This window comes from Musca autumnalis, unplaced genomic scaffold (assembly GCF_047663935.1).
Source record: "Musca autumnalis isolate F117 unplaced genomic scaffold, ASM4766393v1 scaffold_4, whole genome shotgun sequence".
In the NCBI taxonomy this organism is placed as follows: domain Eukaryota; kingdom Metazoa; phylum Arthropoda; class Insecta; order Diptera; family Muscidae; genus Musca; species Musca autumnalis.
The window spans coordinates 140427279-140451733 of record NW_027411977.1 but is presented as its reverse complement, the minus strand read 5'-3'; the positions used below and the strand labels follow the sequence as shown (position 1 = coordinate 140451733).

Below are 24455 nucleotides of genomic sequence, written 5' to 3'. Positions count from 1 at the left end.
TTCCGCGGGAGCCTCATTTCAGCCGCCTAATTGTTGAACAGTATGGCAGTGGATATTTTCTTATTGTTCAGATAAAAGAACTGCACTAAGTCAGCTATGTAGACATTTCACCTTTCACATACATATGTCATCGACGCACAGTGGTCCAAATTAATAACTTGGAAACGAATGGAGATATCTTTCTGAAATTTTGCACAAACGTAGTATGTGTCCGTGGGTAATAATGGACTAAATATGAACAACATCGGCTAATATTTTGGTATAGCCCCCATATAACGGTACCTCCTGATATTCGGTATTTTGAGGATTTAAGCCACCATTTCCTTCCAAATTAGTTGTAATTTGGTACTTGGGGTTTCTAGTGGTCACTAAACCTTTCCACCAAAAATTGTGGACATAGGTTCACGTTTGGGTATAGGGCCCTTTTAAGTTACCTCCCGATTTTCAGTATTTTGGGGGTTTAAAGCTACATTTTCCGGCCAAATTAGGTGTCATTTGGTATTTGAGGTTCCCAGTGAACACAAACATTCTCCACCAAAAATTGTGGACATAGGCCTACGTTTTGATATTGTCCCCATATAACGGTACATCCCAATATTCGGTATTGTTAGGATTTTATCTACATTTTCAGACCAAATAAGCTGAATTTTGGCATAGGAGATTCTCGTTGGTTATACATCTTCTCCACCAAAAATTGTGACCATAGGTCTACATTTTGATATAGCCCCCATATAACTGTACTGACAGATTTTGGCTATTTTGAGGATTTAGGGTATTTTTCAAGACCATTTATCAGCAAGATTTGCAGCTAAATTGGGTTCATTCGGAATCTAGGTAGTCCAAATAAATTAGTAAAACTAAATTTGGACTGGACCTTAGAGGACCTTTGTTGTTACGCTCCATTCAACAAAAGTATATTGCACTAAAAACATAAGAAAATAATAATTTTTAAAAATTTATTGCTATATAACTATGTAACTTCAGGCACCAAACATTTTTTTTTTTTGAAAATTTCACTTACACCCTCCCCTATCAATAAAAAATAAACTTTGTTTAGTTTTATTACGAATTTATTTAACAATTAAACAAATATGAAATCAGGTTTTTAGCAACAATTTTGTTAAAACCTGATGCATCAAAATTTCTTGCACTTGACAGTGTATAACTGAGTGAATATTTACAACAAAAAAAGTAAAAACAAATTTTTAGTCAGTAGAGTGTCTGTTATACTTTGATTTTTTTACTTTCGCGCCGATAGATTTTTTTCTCTGTGGTGCTGATTCTCAACGGTATCAATGGCCTTCGCAAAGTTGGCATGCAGGAATCATCTGAGGATGCCAGTCGTAAAATATGTATCTCGCTGTTCTGTTGGGACGTTGGACCTTAATTTCGGTATTCGACCAGATGGAATATTGCGTTTGGTCGCCCTGGGAATGATGGTTCTAAGTCCTCTCTTTCTGGCAAATGAGGGGGCGGCAATTGGCTGAAGGGATCTTCAAGGGATACTGTGTACGATTTTCCGGCTCACAAAGCCGCTTGGCCTCTCCAACGTAACGAGAATCAGTATATTGTACGCTGTCAGCGAAACACGCGGTTGCCAAATTGTTCCTGGCAAAATCGACGAGCTGACTACACTATCGTCAGGGGAGCTACTGTAATTAGCCGTGATTCTGGTAGGGAACATTGCGATACGCATATCTGTTCCGCTATTAGTTGCCACGTTGGTTCGGGTATTACCACGCAACATCGACTTTTAGTCGTAGTCAGAGATGGTCTGTCTACAATGATGACGTATATGACATACATTTCTGACGTATATTACATACGTCGGAAACGTCGTAAACCTAGCCAAACAAACAAGGTTTTTGACAGAATAAACAAACGAATTTTATATCCTAAAAATCGATGTTTTTCCATAATAATAAAACTCATTTTTCATTTTTTGAGATCCTATTTTATTACAAAACAGGCATAAAAAGATTTCACTCTAAAATGTAAATTTAATATATATTTTTTATATTATATGGGCATTATACATATCGTCACCATAAATGCCCGAAGACGTAACCCACAAAACCAAAACTTTACAGGAGAAGCAAAAAACTTTATAAAATTAAAAACTGTTTTACGGAATATTAATCTTATGAAGGCGAGTATATGAGATGTTATCGATCATATACGAAGGGGAATAAGTAGTGAAACCAAAACCGCTGAATTGCTTAGTTTTGAGATCCTCCATTACAACAAAATCTGCGATATTATCCCATTTTCCGAAATGCCATTTCTTGAATAGGATCGTTGTTTTTGAACGTAGAAGCTTGACATTTTGCCAGAGCATCTATTTTAGCTTTATGTATCAGATTACGTCAAAAAACGAATTTCGATTTTCATGTCGGTTTCGTCTTCGGGCATTTATGGTGACGATATGTTTGTTTATTACTTCACCCGCATATTCTTTGAATCTACGTAAAGTAGTGGTAGTGTTCGGAATATATTGTAGATGGCGTACTAAGTGCGTAATCCAATTTATTGTTCAATTATTTCAGTTATTTTAAAAATTAAAATATTAAAAAAATTATGCTGTTATTTTCAAAAAGGGTACGGACCCTCTTCAATAACAAAGACAGGCTTGCAGAATTAATATTAAGTGAAAAATATGATGGTAACATAAATTTTTTGAGGTTTATGACATTTACTACTTTTTATACGTTTACTACGGGTATATGACGTTTTCGACGTTTACAACTTTCTTACAGTCGAAAACCTAAAAAATCGTCATACAGACCATCTCTGGTCGTAGTTGACTATTGGGGGTGGTAAAACCGCGTAATCGACGGTACTTTTTATATTGTATATCAGCATCAGGCAACCCATACCAACGCACATTGCGTTGTTTGCATTAGTATTGGTGACATAACGTGCATAATAGTCATGGCACAATCCCAGCTAACAATTTTTTCCGAGGGCTCTGATATCAGATTTTTTCTGAGATTTTCTGAATTTTTGTTAGAAATGTGGCCGATTTCTCTAATATTTTCCTAGAAATTGGACCGATTTTCTATAAGTTTATTTTAAGAATCTCTGCACATTTTCTAAAGAATCTTAAGAATCGTCATTCCGAATTCGTTCCGATTTCTAATGGATTTTCTAAGGGAATTTTTTTTTCGGTTGATGTCGAAGAATTTTATGACCAGTAATTTTGGTCATAAAATTCGCATATACAAATTTACAATTTTTTAAATATAAATGCAACATATAATAATTCAAGCTAGTGTTGATAAATAAAATCATAAAATGATAACAACAGGCAAAATCATTAGAAAGTTTGAAATTAAAATCTTCCATAAATAGTACATTAAAAGAAAATTGTCTCTGAGTGGGGGGTTGTTCAGTACAGTACACGTGTTGTGTCAATATCAAAGGCGTCAGCGTCAGAATTGTTTCCGATTTTTTTCAGAAAATCTGAACTTTTCTCCGAATTTTTCCAGAATTTATTTCCGAATTCGGACGGATTTTCTTAAGAAAATCTAAATTTTTCATCGAATTTTCCAGAATTTTCTTCCGAATTCGGACCGAATTCTGTCAGAAAATCTAAATTTTTCTCCGAATTTTCCAAGAATTTACTTCCGAATATGGACCGAATTCGTCGCGAAATTCTAATATTTTTTTAGAATTTCCTTAGAAAATTCTTTCCGAATTCGGTGACCACGTCCATACAACTTTCGTACCGAATTCGGTACGAATTCGGCATCAGAATCGGATATTTTTTCAGAAATTCTGTCCGAATTCGATACGAATTCGGGAAAAAATGTTAGCTGGGATCATACAGGTACCCGCATCAGCCCAGCTGATGTACTGTGAGCTGTCAAAAAAGTTGTTGTAATTGAAACACACAAAATTAAAAAACAAAAATTTAAAAGAAAAACTGTGAATTTTTGACGGATTTTTGTTATAATGTGTTTATTAATAACTGCCTAACAAAATTTTGTTGAAACAAATTTGTGAATTGCTTTATTTTTGGAAAAAAATTTTGACATTTCACAGTACTGAACTCGTTTTTGTTGTAGTTGTTTGCTGATGCATCTACCTGGTAATTGTGCCATGATAATAGTCATTTTGGTAAGGGGAGTCATACACAAAAAACAAAAGAAGCGACGCAAAACCTTCTTCATTGCCTGCTCAGCTGAGACTAAATTGTTTTGTTCTCTCCACACGTTGTATACGTGAATCAGTGATGCCAGATTTGCCGATTTATCGGCATTTTGCCGATTTTAAGTCCAAAAAAATAGAAATGCCGCTTTTTACCCCTAAAATGCCGATTTTTAGTTATGGCAACTTGTTCACATAAAATTTGCGTTTTGTGTGAAAATTGTGGTTGCTAGCATTGTTTTGGTACAATAACCAAGACAACTATATCGTCAAGAGTAGTTTGATTTATAATAATAATAACTTTTTTTAACAGATTATAAAAACAGTTTGAATTTCCTTGATTACCAAAACGTGTACAAAAAACGAAATTGTCGAAATGTGAGTTAGTGTAAATAATTAAAAGCTGCACAAACTTTTGCTTTGAACGTTGTGATCAGATTTTGAAGCTGTTTGAGATCACATTTACAAATTTTATATACTCTAACACTCCTGAGTCCACTCTCTCTTTAAAAGACGATAATTAAATTAGGAACCACACTAAAATTGAGTACCTTAAGTTTGAGGATACTTGTAATTTATTCAGCCTATTGGGACATCTTAAATTACTCTTAGGATAACTGCTTCTGTTATTGATAATTTTTAATCCAATATTGATATAGATATGTCAATAATGATACAAATTTCATTGAAATGGGACGTATATATCAAATCAAATACATGAAATCGGCCGAAAATATACATGGGAGCACAGTTTATACAGTTGGCCATTCAGAGTTCTGTTAACAACATTTGACAACAAACATAATAGATTGTTCATTATTGTGATTTGATTTCCTTTGTATTTTATGTATTTGACAGCAAACTTAATAGTCAGGGCTAACTAGTTTGGGCTGAATGGCCAACTGTATAAACTGTGCATGGGAGCTATATCTAAATCTGAACCGATTTCGAAGTATTTCGGCACAATTATTTCTAGGCCAAATTCCGTCGCACATTACGAATGTCATTGAAATCAGACATATACAGCGTAATTGGTGCATCAAATAAATGAAATCGGCCGAAAATATATATGGGCACTATATCCAAATCTGAACAGATTTCGATATAATTTTGAACATCTATTTCCAGGCCAATATTCGTCATGAATTCCAAATGTCATTGAAATCGTACATATACAGCGTTTTTGGTGCATTAAGTTCATCAAATCGGAGGAAAATATATATGGGAGCTATACCTAAATCTAAACCGATTTCGATATCATTTGGCACATATATTTCTAGACTAATATCCGTCACACGTTAAAAATTTCATTGAAATCAGACATATATAGCGTGTTTGGATCATCAAATACATGAAATCGGCCGAAAATATATATGAGCGCTATATCCAAATCTGAACCGATTTCGATATAATTTGGAACATCTATTTCTAGGCCAATATCCGTCACATATTCACAATTTCAACGAAATTGGACATAATAGCGTGTTTGGTGCATAAAATTTAGGAAATCGGCCGAAAATATATATGGGAGCTACATATATTCAAATCTGAACCGATCTCGATATAATTTGGCACATTTATTCCAAATTTCAGCGAAATTGGACATATATAGCGAGTTTGGTGCATAAAATACAGGAAATCGGCCGAAAATATATAAAGGAACTATATCCAAATCTGAACCGATTTTGATATAATTTGGCACATTTATTTCTAGAACAAGTTCCGTCAGAAATTCAAAATTTCAGCGAAATTGGACATATATAGGGTGTTTGGTACATAAATAAGGAAATCGGCTGAAAATATATGTATGTGGGAGCTATATCCAAATCTGAACCGATTTGAATATGATTTGGTAAATTTATTTCTGCCTCAAAATCCGTCACACATACAAAATTTGGAGATTGTATCTTTAATAGTTCTAAAGATATTTGCATATAAAATCTAAATTTTTTGGAGGTACCTCCGGTTTTGATGCTATATCTCCAGATCAACGCGAAATTTCAAAAAATGATATAGCCTATTTTCATTCCAGGCCGAGTAGCAATGTACCCTAAACATTTCAGCAAGATCTGTTCAGCGGTTTTCGAGTCTATAAGGCACAAACAAATAGACAAACAAATTTCAATTTTATATATATAGATGGCGCAGAAGATTAGTTTTTCGACATTATAAAGGAATACGAATGCTTTATAAACATAAACGAAAAGCAAGACTTGGACTCAGAATTACGCGAACTTTCACGTTTAAATTTCCAAAATTTGTTTCAAGGTAAAAAAGTAGAGTTGCTAGAGTTTTGGAAAACAGTATGTGAATTAAGATGTGCCAATTCTGAACCACTATTTCCTATTTTGTCCAAATTTATTAAACATATTTTAGTCTTGCCACATTCTTCAGCAAATGTGGAAAGAGTTTTTAGCCAAGTGAATTTAAATAAAAGCATTAGCTAGGGAATCGATGGAAGGAATTCTCTTTACTAAAGACTACTTAAAATTAAATAAGTCCAACTGTTATGATGTTGTCATTAAAAATGATTTGTTACGAAACTTTAATTGAAATATTTATGAATGAAATTGAATTTAATTGTAAACCAACATTTCAAAATTGCAATACACAAACGATCACCTTATTAGTTAACCTTTTAAGATAATATTTGTATAAGTTTTGTTTAGCTTCACTGAATTGAAAATATATTGATCTCATGTTCTTATAAATATATACTTCATATGTATATGGTAAAACCATTTATATTCATACATATTTTGAATTGTTGCCTTGTTTTATGAATTGTTAATTGTTTTGTTGTACTTAAAATGTTATTTTTTAAACTTATGCTTATTAAATAAAGAGATAATTTGAACTCAAATAAATGTTTTTTAATTTGCCGATTTTGAAAATTTTTTGCCGAATTTGGCACCCGAAAAGTGCCGATTTTCGACCAAACTTATCTGGCATCCCTGACGTGAATAAATGTACGCTCCCAAAGAGCGTGCGAGCACCCTTTGCCTAATGCTGATGTATACAAGTACCCAGCAAAATAATTTGGAAGTAGTGCAATGTGGACTATTTCTTTCACGGCATGTTTTGATGCAGTTCAAACGGAGTCGTGAAAGAGGCACTCTATTCCTTACATTTTAACCGCTTTCGGATGCGATCCAATGAATGACATCCTTTCCTCACATTTTAACAACATTTGGATGCGATCCAACGATTGACATCCATTTCTCACATTTAAATTGCATCCGGATGCAGTTCAATGGAGTCGTGAAAAAGGCACACCACTCCGTTCGATACATTTTACAAGCAGTTGTTTAGTGATCCCTAGCTGGCAAGCCAATTTGTAGATACCTACAACTACAGAATTTTTTCAAAGATAGAAAAAGTATGCATCAATTTCTAAAATTTTTATATAAAATAAACAAAATACAACCAAAAGTTGGGAACATTTTTACGGCAACTCACGAGAAGAAAATTTCCTAATGAAGTGCTGTTGGAGTACTTGTCGAATTCTCAACTGGTGATGGGAAGACAATACAAGAACCCCTTTAGCAGGTGAAGCAAAAACATTTCAGCTTGGATTAAATGGAGAGCGGGCGAAACAAACTCAGTTGCGATTGAATTGAATGAAGAAATTTCATAATCTGTGTTAATGTAATAAAGTTCTTATTATTGTTGTTTTACACATACACTGCACTGCATAAAAACACGTGCTTTGGATGCAAATTGGACTGCATCCTATTCTACCCCAAAGGGTTAGTTAAAATGCGATTCCAAAGGTATAGTTAAAATGCAGTGCCGAAGGGTTAGTTAAAATGCAGTGCTAATGGAGTGCATCTTTCAGTAGTCACGCTCTTGTAAAAATCATGAGTGAAAATGCATAATTTGATGCACTTCCAGATCACTTTTACATATGATTTAACTGCATCTTTGGAGGCAAACATTTTGCTGTGTATCCGCACAGTATTATCATTTGCATACTTTAGGGGACTGTTATTATTTTTTAGTTAGTTGATAGATATTTGTGTCAAGTGAAGATAATGACTTCCAGTCGAGAAGGTATCTTCATAATTTATAAAGGGAGACGTTGCAAGTGTCACCGATTATGCTACTTTTTATTGAAATGTCTAACCAATTTACATAATTTAAATGGAGTAAAAACCATGGTCGGCATGCGACATATCGTACAACAAATTTCAAGTAAAATGATGCAAGGCGTCGTTGTCAACTATTCACTATCAGAGAAAACAATTCACAATGGTTCTGTGTTAATCACGTTTATTGTTCCAATTGGAGTGGTGTTACATAGCAAGCGTTGTGCTTTATAAGCTTACGAGTATGGTATAATAATAGAAACAAATACGATAAATATTGGAAATAATTTAAATTGACATAGCTGACGAAGAACAAGAGTATATTTAGCAAACAATTCTTTACGGCGATTAAGAATAATACGAATAATGTAAAAATCATTTACTCTTACCTCTAAATCTATAAAAATATTTGAAGCAAGAAGCGCTTCAAGTGTAACTTTTACAAATGGATTTCGTCGAAGGAGCAAGTAAGCTCTCTCCTCTTTGGGATTTTACTTGTATTTTTGACGCGTGAAGAGTTGAACGTGAACGTGCAGCCGCGGCGTGTCGGAATTGTGATATAGTAAAGCAAAGCATTTTTTTAAGATTTCGAGAGCAAAATGTATCAAATATTTAATTATTTGTCAGAATTACAAAACAAAGAAATTTTTGAATATAAAATTAATGAAACTTAACACTTCTAGCAAAGTGTTAAGCGGAGAGTGCGAGTAATACCTGCATATAACAAATATAACTAAAGTGCTAACAAATGCATTTTTTTCAATTGCCGAAACCGCTAAACGAAAAATAACAAATAACAGCAAATATATAATTAACAAAAGAGTATGGTTTTATTTGCAATATTTCTATTGTAGCTAAAAGTTCTCAAAAATATATGAAAATATCTTTTATACGGAGTACGGGTGTTTGTGTGTTTTGGCCAATATTGTGGAGCTTGTTGATGTGTTTATGTCAGCAAAAAATGCAATTACTCACAACATAGGAAGAGAGAAAGAGTAACACAAGCAGCGAAATATTGCATTGTCCATGGAAAAGAAGTGTTTAATTTTATAAATAAATTGAAAAAAAAAGAATCACATTTTAATCGAAGAAAATAAAATTTAAATAAGAAAATAAATAACGAAGTGTACAAAATATGCAAAGTTTGAAAGAAAAATCAGAAGTGTTTTTGTTTGAAACCAAGTGTGGAAGAGCAAAAGAAGAAAAGAAGTAACAGCAAATAAAAGCAATGGCAAACAAAAATGTTTTTATTTTATAGATATTGGCAAAAAGTGCATTAAATAAGTGAGGGATTTTTTTAAACAAATGTATGTAATCTTTGGTTTTTTAAATATTTTATTACAATCTGCCAAGGTTGGATAAACCAAGGGTACACCTGCGCGGTTTATATTTAAGCGTATTATAGGTTTCTGTGTGTGTCTGTTTTCAATGTGAATACAAAATAAGAATTCTTAAATGTGATCGCTTAAGCGATAAGAAAAAGCAATAAAAAGAAGGAATAAGAGAAACCCTCGTTATCAAACATCCGGTGTCCATAAAGGTTTTGTGCTTAAAATTTGGTAAAAATAAACACGAATTACGCTGGTAAATTCCGGAATTCCAAAATTTTTGCGAAAGGTATGTTTGTATCTCTATAATCTTCTTAATTTCAACTGCTTGGATTCTTCAAAGATATGTTTGTACGTGTGCAACTGAAATTATGTTTTTATATAAATTGGCAAAAGATCAATGAACAAAAAATAAACAATGTGTATGTATGCACATGCATTTGTATCTCAAACAGTTAATGGTCTTTACTTGACAATGCTTCAATATTCTTGAAATGTTTTCCAAGTCTGGATTGTTTTAGAAAATGGCTATGATATTATAATTTGAATTACTTTTATATAATAATATTCACGTTGTTTAGTATCTTTTCGTTTGCGCAATCGCTATCCTTTTTACATAATTTTATGTTAGGTACTTAAAAGGGTTGCCAAAGTAACATTTTATGCGATCGGAATTGGTTTAAAATTCACAATTGCTTAATTCGGTCAAATTTGACCACTAGGATTCTCTAACGCATTTTCTATCTACTAGGGATACGCAAGTCGATTTTCGAGAAATCGATTCCTCGATTCTTTGATTTCAAGAATCTAAAAATCGGAATCGAGTTTTGACTTCATAGAGAATCGAAAGATCGACTTTCTATTATGATTCTTCGATTCTTGCAGTGGGAATCGAAAGATCAATTCTGTTTTGACTTTTTGATGTACCACGAAAATGAAATATACAGATTACATTGGTAAGAGCAAGACAACAATATTATATTATTTGTTGTACTGATGAACAAAGTTAATCTAACGGTACGGCAGTGTTAAACGCGAAGCATTGTACACTAAAACGTTCACATTTTCAACTAAGGAGTCATCTCGATCGAACGATTCTTTTATACAAGTGAGTTCTAAGTAAGAATCAAAGGATCGAAAGATCGATTTTTGATTCCTACGCAAGAATCGAAAAATCGATTTTTGAGTTCTAAGTAAGAATCAAAAGATCGAAAGACCGATTCTTGAGTTCTAAGTAAGAATCAAAAGATTGAAAGATCGATTTTTGCTTGGTAATACGTATCCCTACTATCTACCGACAAAAATTGGTAAAATTAAAAGCAAAATTATGAATTACTAGCGGACCCGGCGAACTTCGTCTCGCTATTAAGGAATAAAATTTCATACAAAAACTCAATGTTCGATTTTTCCAATTTTCCGACTTTTCCAGAGAGATTTTCAAAAATTTTCTTCCGTAAAGACCTTCTCCTCGAAAATACGAATAACTGACAAAAAATTTTACAGAAACGGCCTAGCCGTTCTCATTTTATGAATTACTATACATTTTTTACACCATTTTTATATATATATATAGATAAATTAAAATGAAAGTTGACAACACTCTTGGTATCGGTAGAACTTTACTACTACTTTTTATTCGTCGCTAGTTTACCGACAAACATTGTTAATTACCCAAATGATAAGCATTGTAATTTTACCGATTTTGGTCGGTAACCAAAAAATGCGTTAGAAAATTCCACTACAGATTTGTCATACCAAATTATAGTCGATTTAGATATGAATTCATTAGCCGGATTTAGCGAATTATCAGGTTTTATTTACTAAATCCGGCCAAAATCTAATGGCCATAATCTACCGGCACAAATCCTCCAATACAAATCTGGTTTGTAGAAAAAATTTCTACACTTCCAAAAAAGTATCAAAATTGGCATCACTTTTTACGATACATCCGTTACATTTTGCGATTTGAATTGATATCACAAAATAAATAATTATTTTCTGAGAAAATGATATAAAATAAAGCATATAGAATGGGAATAGCAAATAACTGCACAGAAAATTGAGTTTTCACACAATACCCGATAGGCAAATGATTAAATACAAATAATGTATATTTAAATCACTGTTGGGCAGAAATGCTCGGCCTCATACACAAAAGTGTAAAAAATACATGAGTCTCTCGGAATTTGCCCTCCATTGATTTAAATGTAAACATAAAGTAACGGACTGTCACTTTAATCCTCCCAACGGAATATGTAAATGATGCGTGATTTATACTGGATTTATGTGAAGAATCCCAGCAAAATGTTTGCATTCGTGTGTGCAGTTTAATCAGTACAAGTGTCGTTGGAGTACATATTTTTCTATGAATTCACTTATGAATTTTAAAAGAGAGCGCGCAGGTAGAATGCAGTCCATTTTCAATCCAAATCACAGCATTTGATGCAGTGTTTTGGATTGAATTTAAATGCAGCCTAAAGATGCTAAAAAACGCAATAAGAAAAGCAATTTGGCTTGTTTGTAGGGATCATTAAGCGAGTGCTTCTAAAATGTATCGAACAGAGTGAATTTTTCATAACTCTGTGTGGACTGCATCGAAAGATGTAGTGAACTCATAACTCTACATTGTACTACTTGCAAACTTTTTGCTGGAATGGAATGCATTTTTCATGACTCTCAGTGGACCGTCTAGTGAAAATGTTCGAAACTTTAGTTTGTCTTTTGAAGAAATTTGTTGCTGATTATAGGGATCAACCAACTAGTTTTTTTTTTGAAATCATAACTCTACATTGTACCACTTCCAATTTTTTTTTGCTGTACAGCCAAAAATATTTCCAAACTACGATTAAATTCGAAGATAGCCTATATTTACAATTTCGAGCCGTTCCACATAGGTTTCAATCAGGAAATTTTTGGCCAAAACCCTATTTTTGAAGTTTCGAAATTTTAATTTATTTTTGCACAAAATAATAAAAAACACATCATGTAATCTGAAAATAATTAGTTTTTGTAAATAACGTTAGTATTCGTTGATTGGCGCAGTTCCAAAGTTGACACTTTTTTATGTAAAAATAAAACAGACTTTTTGCTGTAAAATATACAAATTTTGTTGTATTGCGTCGCTGCATAAATATACAGAAGTGAGACCAAAGTTATTATGAATCGGGAAGCTGTTAATGAGTACTTTCATAATATTTACAAAAAGAACGATGAAATTTGTAAAATTAGCATAATAATATCAATGTTTTTATATATATTAAAAATTATTTTTTACAAATACTTTTAAATATACTGCCAATGATTTGCATCCAGTTTGGGTATATGTATTATAATTTTTTCGAATTAGCACTAGCTGACAAGGCATTATTATTACTCACTGGCAAGAGAATTTCATTGCCAGCTGAGCTAGTTCGACAAATATAATTATAAAAAGGTGTGAGTGTATTGAGTTTTTCGAACTGTCACTGACATGTGTAAACGCAGGGTAAGACGATTCAAATTCAAATTCGTTCGAACTGCAACCAAACTTCAGTTTTTTGAAAATATTTTATTCATTTCTGTTTTCGAAAAAACAAAACTTGTCTAAAATAACATGAGTTTGGTAGTAATTCGAAATAATTTGAATTCGAATCGTCTTAGAGAAGCAGACCATTATACTATATATACTGCAAATAACAGTCCAATAAAGCGAAGCAAGCAAGAAAAATCCTTTTAGTTTTGGCCTTTACAAACAGAAAACAAATTCGGATGAAACAAACGTCGTATTGACCAGTGCTAGCAACGGTAATTCTTTATATGCCTTGTCAATGAGTTCATTTTCGGAAGCGTACTGTCTACTATACTAGAGGTTTTTGAAAGTGATCTTAAATGTCTAAAAAATAAGCTACCTTTACTATTCTACTTCCTAATATTTCTTTTAAACAGAGATAAGGTTCGAACATGGACCACTCCTTCAGGAACTCCTACACAAAAGTCTCAATTTTTTCGCATAAATGCAGTTTAAGCGTTTCTCTTGCAAGGATTAACCGACTTGGTTCACACTTGGTACAGCCAAAAATATTTCCAAACTACGATTAAATTCGAAGATAGCCTATATTTACAATTTCGAGCCGTTCCACATAGGTTTCAATCAGGAAATTTTTGGCCAAAACCCTATTTTTGAAGTTTCGAAATTTTAATTTATTTTTGCACAAAATAATAAAAAACACATCATGTAATCTGAAAATAATTAGTTTTTGTAAATAACGTTAGTATTCGTTGATTGGCGCAGTTCCAAAGTTGACACTTTTTTATGTAAAAATAAAACAGACTTTTTGCTGTAAAATATACAAATTTTGTTGTATTGCGTCGCTGCATAAATATACAGAAGTGAGACCAAAGTTATTATGAATCGGGAAGCTGTTAATGAGTACTTTCATAATATTTACAAAAAGAACGATGAAATTTGTAAAATTAGCATAATAATATCAATGTTTTTATATATATTAAAAATTATTTTTTACAAATACTTTTAAATATACTTAAACTTTTAAAAAAATGTCCAAATTTGTCCACCCACAAATCGAATTTGAAAGATAGCAGGGGGTCTGTACTAATAAATTCAGAAGTGAAATCGTGCTCAAATTTGCCACAGTTAAAATAAAGTGGATTTTTCTATTTTAAGATGGAAGAATTTTTTGTAAATACCTGTTGTGACTGTACGTAGTATCCAATTGAAATAGAACGGTAATACCCACATCTATCAACCGATTTTCCTTAAAACTCATATTTAGGGGTTTCAGAGCATAGAAAACAAGTATGTATAATTTTTTTGAAAATAGGTCAATTTTTTGTCATAGCCCCCACATAAAAGTACCGTCCGATTTAAGATATTTTGTGGATTTTAGCGACACTTTATGACCGATTCGGCTGAAATTTGGTATTTTGACCTCATGGAAGATATGAATTCTTCGTACCAAAAATTATTAACATAGGTCAATGTTTTGGTTTAGACCCCACACAACGGGACCACCCTGTTCAACAAATTTTGGCTGTTTTTGGTAATTTTGGTCGATAAAACGTAAGAATTGCTGTTTGTACACATTTATTATAAATAATAATTAATTTCAATACAAAATGGACGTTGAAATAGTTTTGGCCAGAAAATTTGGATTTGGGACCATTGTGCGTTCTGACAAAAATTGGCTATGATAAAAGTTTTGAAAGGAAAAATTTTATTGTGTTTTGCAGGTAGCATAGGAACTAAAACTGCACAAACAGTTGTAAAATTATGAATGAACCGTTTCGGCACCAGTTCCACCATCTTGCGACATGTTTTCGCGGTTATTTTCTCCAATTTCCCTTCAATAATGTTGTCGGTAATGACAATTATTTCTAAGATTATGAGTGAAAAATGATTCGCCGCTACATTCAAATCATAACAAACGCGTAAAAAATAAATAAAAAGCTAAGATGCATCGCAAATAGTTGAAGAAATTACAGTTTGGCACTATGAAATTCAAGGCCAAAAATGATTTAAAAAATCGCGGAAATCCTTCCTGGCCGCTTCCAAAAATTAATCGGGTCTTCAATATTAATCTCGGAATCAATGTCTTGGATGAAGTGTCCATGGTTTAAAACGAATTTATTGATTTTTTTTTTCAATTTTCTAAAGATGGAAAATACTTAATTGACTCACTGTATATTTCTTGTGAAAAATTCATGAAAAATAACATAACCCCTAATATAAAATATAAATTTGCTCTACGCACGAAAAATGAAACTGGGCAGCTAAAGCCAAAACGCAGCTAAAACCAATGCAGATAAGTGAAACTACTGTAATATTTATATAACACAAGTAAAAATTATCAGTATCAGCTTTGCCGAGCCTGTGTGAGTTTACACAATCAAGATCCGTTTCACTTAAGGATCTGCCAACCAGAGTACGGAAATAAACTTTATGAAAACTTTGCATTCGTTTCGTATTTTCCATAGAAACAAAACGAAATATAACCAAAGTTGACCGAACTCTCTGTTTAGTTTCGTTTTGTTTACATTCGTGAATGAAGAATTAGTCATGACATAGTCCATAACGCCAGAATCATAGAAAACCAAAAACCATTTGGTTCTTATGGTTATGGCATTATATTATGTCACTACTAATCGAATACATTGATCTCCATAGGTTTGGTTCAATCAGCTGACTGATAAGGCCTTACGGCTTTATGGTTATGTCACAACTAATTTTACTTTGAGTGCAAACAAAACTTAAAGTTCTCAACTTCACAACAACTTAGAGAAAACGAAACCGTACAATACACATTGCAAACGTGTGGTGGTTGATTGAAACATCCACCCCAGTATGTCCCAAGTATGTGACGTTAGCTTACTGTGCTGTTAAACAATCAAATGTGTGTGTTTACCTTAATGAGCAATTGATCTTTTCGCACAGCAAACGTTTGCAAACGATTCATTTGTTTTGTTCGTGAATGAAACAACTCGGAACAGTATAGCCGAAGTACTTTTCAGAAATCGTGCCGTTTTTATACCCTCCACCATAGGATGGGGGTATATTAAGTTTGTCACGTTTGTAACTACTCGAAATAATCATTGTAGACCCCACAAAGTATATATATTCTTGATCAGCGTGCAATTCTACATCGATGTAGCCATGTCCGTCCGTCTGTCCGTCTGTGGAAATCACTCTAGCGTCCGAACGGATTGACGTAGGTTGATGAAATTTTGGGAAAATATGTTATTTTTACGTAGGACTTTTGGTATTGAAATCGGGCAAAGTAGGTCCACGCTTTCGTATAGCCCCCATACAAAATGACGCGTGACGCGTCGTCGTTTTAAGGAATTTTTAAGATATTTGGCCCATTTTACCACCGAATTGGTTGTAATTTGGTACTTTGTGTCTCCAGAGGCCAAAAAATATTCCTACCAAAGTTGGGTTATATAGGTCCACGTTTTGGTATAGCCCCCATATAAGGCCCCATATAAAGTACGCGTCATTTTAATATATTTTGAATGTATTATACCCATTTGACCACATAATTGGTTGTAATTTGGTATTTTGTGTCTTCAGAGGCCAGAAAACATTCCTACCAAAGTTGGGTTATATAGGTCCACGTTTTGGTATAGCCCCCACATAAGGCCCCTTATAAAGTACGCGTCATTTTAATATATTTTGAATGTATTAGACCCATTCGATCAAAGAATCGGTTGTAACTTTGTATTTTGTGTTTCCAGAGGCTAAGAAACATTTCTACCATAATATGTTTATATAGGTCCACGTGTTGATATAGCCCCCATAATACAATATCTCCCGATTTTCGATATTTTGCACGTTTTAGCCTCATTATCACACCGAGATGGCTGAAATTTGGTATTTAGTCTTCGTTAGGCGTATAAAACTTTCCCCCAGAAATTTGTAGGTATAGGTCCACGCCATCATATAGCCCGCATAGAACGGTACCTTCCGAACTTCGGTATTTTGAAGTTTGTGGCCACATTAATCCACCGAAATGGCTGAAATTTGTGGTGGAGGGTATAAAAAGTTCGGCTCGACCGAACTTAACGCTTTTCTTACTTGTTTCTTCTTCAATTGAAAAGTTTGTGTTTTTGTTTTGAGAACGAAACGATTCAGAGAAAATGAAAAGTTTTTGACTGCGTGTGAATGGTTGTTTGCGTTCATTGCTCCCAACAGATCTTAAACTGCACTTAAACAAAAATTTTGAACTTTTGTGGGGGAGGTATCCTAAGGAGAAGACCCATATGGACCATTTTCGAAGTTAAACTAAATTTGGACAACAATTTATGAATGCCAAATTTTGGACCGAATTTTTGATCCCCTCGGGTCATTTTCTCAGGAAGTATGGACTTGCCTCTGAAAAAACTTGTCCCGTCACAATGGAACCTTATCTTTGCCTTTGAGAGTTATCGTGCTATCCACTTTAACAAAAAGTTTTGAACTTTTGTGGGGGAGGTACCTGAAGGAGTGGACCCATATGGCTCATCTTTGAACTTAAACTATGTTCGGACAAAAAATTACGAAGGCCAAGTTCTTATAATCTAATCAGCTGATCCGTTCGAGAGTTATCGTGGGCTCCAGTCACTACACATGGTTTTCGGTTTCGGGTAATTTTCTCAGGAATTATGGACTTGTCCCTTATTAAACTTGTACCGTCGCAATGGGGGCAGCGAATACAATTTGTAAAAGCAAAAATTAAAGGGATTCGAGAGGGGGTCTTAAACTGCACTTTTTCGAAATTTTATGTGGGGGGTACCTGAATGTGTGGACCATATTGGAACGCCATCTATGTCTGGTAGAAATTTTACGATGTACAGTTTGGGCTAAATCAATTGTTGCCTCCAAAGTTATCGTTCCATCTTACAGAAAAATTCTGAAGTTTTGTGGGGGACGTCCCCGAAGTAGTTGACTGATATGGTCGATCTTTGAACTGAATTATTATTATCGTCCATTCTTTTAATAATAATTAGCGATTTTGACTGACGTAGTTTAGTCGCCCTTTGCACTGAATCGTTCAACTAATGCTTTATAGGGATAGGTAATGGAATTGCTTTCATTGCAATTGCCAGGATTCCTTTCAATATTCGATTTTGGTCTAAAACTAAAAAACCTTATCTGCATCAGTTTTGATACTAAACGGTTCTTTGGATCTGATATATGTACATATATATAATACAATTAAAATGCCTTTTCAAACCCCTCTGCCAAGAATACCACGACTTAAAATAAAGGTTTTGTGTTAAATCCGAAATTAAGTGACTTTCTTGTATCAATGCAAAATCAATTTTGTTTGCATTTTATAATTTGATAATTCTATTCTTCGACCCCTCTAAAAGTTCCAAACGTAGACCATTTGTTTGTTCCTTTGCAAGTGCTCTATAATGTCTAAGACAAGTTCAATTCTCCAAGGTCATAAGATAATGGAATAATAAAACAACCTTGTTGAAATTCTCTGTTGAAAAGATGTACAAATTTCCAATATCAAAAACAAAAACGATTGTTGGCAATCCTAAACCATTTCTAAGTTCCCGTTCTTTTAATTGATGTTCTTTGATTTTTTGCTACATTTCACACTGTCATCGTGGTTCTGCTTGTTGTATTACCTCAATATCTTTCTTTTATCTTTCTTGTTGTCAACAATTGCTTGCACTTGTTTCGCTGTTGTTGCCTAATTGTACTTCGTACACATTTCTTCTTCTCCCTTCGTGGTAATGCGCTTAGGTTCTTTAATGAATGAATGTTAAAAAGTGTGCGTTTTATGTTTTCTCACCTTATTTTACCTGCTCCCTATGTATGTATCTTCTTTATGCTTTATCTTTTATACTCACGAAGATTTTTTACACTTTTCTTCTTTAATAAAATTATTTTATGAGTTTGCACACTTTCTGTTTTACCTACCGACTTATAGCCAACAAGCGGGCAAAACCGTGTAGACTCTGCACTGTAGATATGTTTATACATGGCTTTGTTAGTTCCTTCCATTACTCAATTGAGTGATTTTTAATTCCGACTCTCATACTGAGAGAGTTCATCTCCTCACGATCAGTGATGCAAACATAGCTGTTTTTGGTAGGTATTGAAATAAAAACAAATATGTATGTATGTGTTACAAATGATCAACATGAAGAAACCGATTTGCCAATTTTTGTCGGTAACTCAAAAAATGAATTACAGAATCCCACCACTTGTAAACGAATAAGGACAATATTTGCCCAGAAGTTTACAGCCGGGACAGATACCCAACACTATAAGAGACAGGAGTACTTGCTGAGCTATGGATGATCTGTCTTACACTCTTCTTGAATGTCATAAGTAATAGTGTGCACAAACTTATCCGACCAAAAAATCCATACAAGTGTGGTGGAAGAAAGAGCTTGACGAACTGATGAATTCCTAGACAACTATTGAAAAGGCGATTGATGAAATAAGATAAACTGATCAATAAAGACATTCAAACCATATAATACCATATATACCGGCGATGCTCCAATTTGCATCCCCCAAAAATATTCCCAAAGCTAGATGTCCTTGGCAGGTATACAGCGAGCGTCTGCAGATGTAATGATGTCCCGGATCGTCCCCGAACATCAGAATGGTTGGAATGTTCTTTGAAGCCGTGATTGATGAACTTCCGGAAACGACGTCAATTAGCTTAGCGTCTAGCGCTACACCTCTCCGGTTATTACCTAGGATTCGATATCAAGTTGGTGTGCAGCGCTGTGTGTTGCTTACGGACGATTACGATGTGCGATTTACCTTTGCTGGCATCCTTGCCCTGGTTCGATACTCAACTTCCGGTTCTTTCAGCTGTTTCAGCATTACCATGAAGATTCCGTTAGGATCCAACGATTTGGGTCGTCCATGCGCTCCTTATGAAATTTGCAACAACATTTGTTGTAAAGTGTGGTGGTTCTTCTTCGATAGGAAGGATTCGATATCAAGTTATTTTGTGGAGCTTACGTAGGGATGTTCTGCTAACGTGCGTTTACTATGTACGATTTACCTTTGCTGGCTTCAGTAGCAGGACCTCCCTGCCCATTTTCTACAGAGTTTGAGCATTTTTGGTGAGATACTCAACTCCCTCTCATTCAGCTGTTTCAGCATTACTATAAAAATTCCATCAGGGGCCAACGCTTTAAGTAATTTAGCATTCCTAAACACGATTGGACCAACATCAACTGGAAATCGTTGAGTTTCCTCCTCGGTAGGAAGAGATTTGATGCGACGTAGTACTTTTCTCATCGCTCGGGTGCTTAAAAAAATTATCGAATAAAATAAGCACACCTCTCCGGATTAGATAGCGCAACGTCGTCAAACGTGGATTAGGTCCCATCTTCCTTTTTCCTAGGTTTTGAGAGTGACTTAACCAATAGTTAAGTCAATGCAATGATGTAACTCTCCAGATGATCTAACCACTTGTTCCGCTTGGACTCTCCGACCAACCTATTTACTACCAGTGTCAACTCCCTGACTCTGGTGTTGGCACGACGAAGCTCGTCGGGAATTCGACCAGCAGGTGTATGGCGAGCGGCTGCAGCAGTAATGATGTCTCGGAACGCCCGTTCTGCTACCCGAACAACAGAAGGGTTGGCAGATATCTGAAGCGGTGATTAGTAAAATCTCTGGAACTCACGTTCAGAGGTAATGAAATCGGTATGGGGAGACGTTCTGATTCAAGAGAAATGACGGGTTACCAGGTGACGTCATTTGTCAGACCAGGTGACACGATGGTTATGTCTGGGGAATTGTGACACTCTCCGCTAATTCTGGTAAGGTCGTCCGTACAAAACGTAGAGCTATCTATTTGCTGAAACAGCGATACACCCCTCTGGTCGTTTCCGCGGACCGAATACCACAGCTCATGATTAGCGTTAGTCCCACAGGACCTGACGGTTATGACCTTCCAAAAGTGGGGTAATGTTGGACCTATAACCTGAAGTGCAGCTATTTATCGGCAGTTCCCAACCTGACTGCTACCCCATACAATCCAAGTAAGGAGCCCGGCTCGCGAGACCAGCGAGATAGGTTTGTATTGAACAGACTAGTGCAACACGAAAGCTAATCCCCCACCTCCACTTTTGGTACGTTGTAACCATCACAACGCTTTAGCGCTCGCGGTTCAACAACCACATGAAAAAAGTGTAAGTGATGCCAAGTTTTTTGAAAAACAACAATGTGGCTGACGCATTAAAGTTAAACATATGCTCTGTTCCAGAACCTGCAAGAAGCTACTATTTTTTACTACGATAACATTTATTCCTTTATGTTATCGGAAAAAAATAGTAGATTCTTGCAGTTCTGGAACAGACCAATAATTTAACTTTTTTGGGACAACGGGTGTCCCAACGTGTCACTAAACGGACCGTATGTGCCGAGGGCTTTTAAGCTGCGGTTGTTGTTTAGCTTGGTTTCCTGCACCGCCGCGACCATGATATTATTCCGGCTCATGTAGTCCACTATTTCCTCGATTTTCAGTCCACAAAAACCCCTTAGATGCACCCACTCCCGACTCCGAAGCTTGGATTTGGGTGAAGGTGCAGTTGTGACAAACCGAGCACAAATATTGGTCCTGTAACTTTTAACAACTTTTTAATCGATAAAATTTCTTTTGTTTTTGTAACAACTACAAAACAAACAAATGAAATTGTTGTAAAATAAACAATGAGTAAAGTTGTTAAAAATTTACTGAATAGGGGGGCAGTCAGTGCCTCGATTCACTATCATAATTTATCGACACTCAAGTTGTTTAAATTTTTTAACCATATTATTATCGACTTTGGTATTCTGAAACATTTTAAACTACTTTACTCATTGTTGCTGGACAACGACACAGGAGGTGCTCGATCGTCTTTAACTCCTCCTCATCCTCACAGAGTCTGCAGTAGTCAGTAACATCCTCATCCCATTTGATGGTAAAGGCCCTGATATAGCAATGTCAAGTGATGACTCCCGTAGTTACTCTAACTTCAGCTTTACTCAGGTTCAACAGAGAGTTCGTTCTTTTGACTGACAGAGACGGCAATATGGATCTTCATTATGCCACAATTCACTGGCTCTTTCGTCAGAGAACGCTTCAATTTTTTGGAAGAAATGAATAATGGTTGGTTTGATGGAGTCAGCGATAGCTAGATCTGTAGACTGCTATCCTCGTCTAGCTAATTCATCTGCTCTTTCATTACCCAGATAGTCGCGGAGTCCAGCATAGCCGAAAGTCATTAGTTAGCGTTCCCAAGGCTGATCTACACTTATGAACGACATCGGATTTGATGTTGCAGGATTTGATGGCTTTAAGAGCCGCTTGATTATCCACAAAGATAGTCACCGGTTCAAAGATTACTGCATCCAAACTTTTTATCAATTCCGCTGCCTTCCAAATCGCGAAGATTTCAGCCTGGAAGACACTACAGTTGCTGTCTAGGCTGCAGGTATACTCAAGAGATAGCCTTTCACTGTAGACGCCGGCCCCGGTACCTTCCTCCATCTTGGAACCGTCTGTATAAAAAGCCAGATCGTCCAGAGGGGGGTTACTGCGGTTCCAGTCGTCTCTACTAGGTATAACGACGTCTATATCGACAAATCTCAGGACTGGTGATATATAGTCGCTCAGTTTCCGGCGTTGGTTAACATTTATACCTGATTCGTTCAGGATACACCCATGCCCATAGGCACAACCGCGCCAGAGATCCTGTTCATGCAGCCGTAGGGCACTGCGAGTTGTTGTATTTACTAAATCAAGATCAGATGCACCGAAAGAATGCACAAATTCAATTGGCAATGACATTTTTTGGATTGAAGAAGAGTGAAGAAAAAATGTTATTTTGAGGAGAAAAATCAAAATTCAACCAATTCCTTAACAGAAATTAAGATGGAAAATATAACTTTGATTCATTTATAAGAACAGTGCTGTACATATCGACGCCTCCAAACAATAGTATGCTAAGTCTACTTAGCATGTTTTCAAGTTCTTTACATTTTTATATTTAACGTCCTTTAACTTAAATTCTGTCAAATTTTGGTAATGATCGGACAATCCGAACAGAAGTTATAAACAAATATTTACTTAGCATAGTACTGAAGGTCAAAGAAATTTCCAAACTTTTAGAGCTTGTTCTGCAAAACTCGCTTTTCAGAATTAGCAAACTATTATTTGGAGGTGTTGAACGTCCTTTAACTTAAATTCTGTCTAATTTTGGTAATGATCGGTCAATCCGAACAGAAGTTATAAACAAATATTGACTTAGCATAGTACTGAAGTTCAAAAAAATTTCCAAACTTTAAGAGCTTCTCCTGCAAAACTCACTTTTTAGACTTAGCATACTATTATTTGGAGGTGTCGATATGAGATAAGCACAGAAATTTTCTAATAGAATAACACAGCATTGAAGATTTGTTCGCAATATAAAAAAATCATTTTGATTCTCCAAGTTTTTACAACATTCTATATGATAAAATAATTTATTTTGAGAACAAAAATTCATCCATTTGTACCAATACAAATTTTGAATGAAAAGATAACTTTGCTTCACCTATAAGAGCAGAGCGATCGATACCTATAGGAATATCTAGGAAATATTCCAATTGAACAATTTACAAAATACATCATAACAATATCAGAAGTCGTTTTGGTTATACAGTTACGGCCTTAAATTTAAATAATCTCCGTGTAGACGTTGCTTTATTCCCCGATACGATTTGTACAAAATAAAACAGGGGGCGTTTTAGATTTCGTTTCTACAATGCATTATTTACCTTACTTGAACTATTTGTAACCGACCTTAATTACTATGCACACAGCTTACCTCTAATAAGCACACAGCTTATCCGTTACTTTTTCTTTAAACGACTGTTCATTTCGCTCTACAAATCACAAATGACTGATTGCTCACAATTTCCTTGTATTCATACCCAATCCCTTCTCGTAGCCGATTTTTCCAGAATAAAGATTTGGTAACATCTCGAAATCAACTACAAAACAAACAAATGGAATTGTTGTAAAATAAACAATGAGTAAAGTTGTTAAAAAGTTACAGAATAGGGGGGCTGGTCGCAATTATTCAGTAACTTTTTAACAACTTCACTCATTGTTTATTTTACAACAATTTCATTTGTTTGTTTTGTAGTTGTTACAAAAACAAAAGAAATGTTAACGACTTTTCAATCGATAAAAGTTACAGAATAGGCATACAGATGTCGTTTTGATTATACTCCAAGCTTTGACAATATTCTATATGCTAAATCAAGATCAGTGCCTCGATTCACTATCATAATTTATCGACACTCAAGTTGTTTAAATTTTTTAACCATATTTTTATCTACTTTGGTATTCTGAAACATTTTAAACAACTTTACTCATTGTTATTTAAAATTTTGTCGATAAAT

The 24455-nt window shown here is 34.7% G+C and overlaps 1 protein-coding gene across 8 annotated transcripts in view; it reads left to right on the top strand.

Moving 5' to 3' along the window:
• The first annotated feature begins 8426 nt into the window (after window positions 1-8426).
• klar (klarsicht) overlaps window positions 8427-24455 on the top strand; it is a 648847-nt gene continuing 632818 nt past the window's right edge. For 2 of the 8 annotated variants that reach the window (XM_073982974.1, XM_073982968.1), the window contains exon 1: window positions 8735-9854. The gene's annotated coding sequence lies outside the window, so the exon portion shown is untranslated. Of the gene's footprint in view, window positions 9855-24455 lie in introns of all 8 variants that reach the window. The other 6 variants (XM_073982969.1, XM_073982970.1, XM_073982972.1 and 3 more) reach the window with 6 other exon arrangements.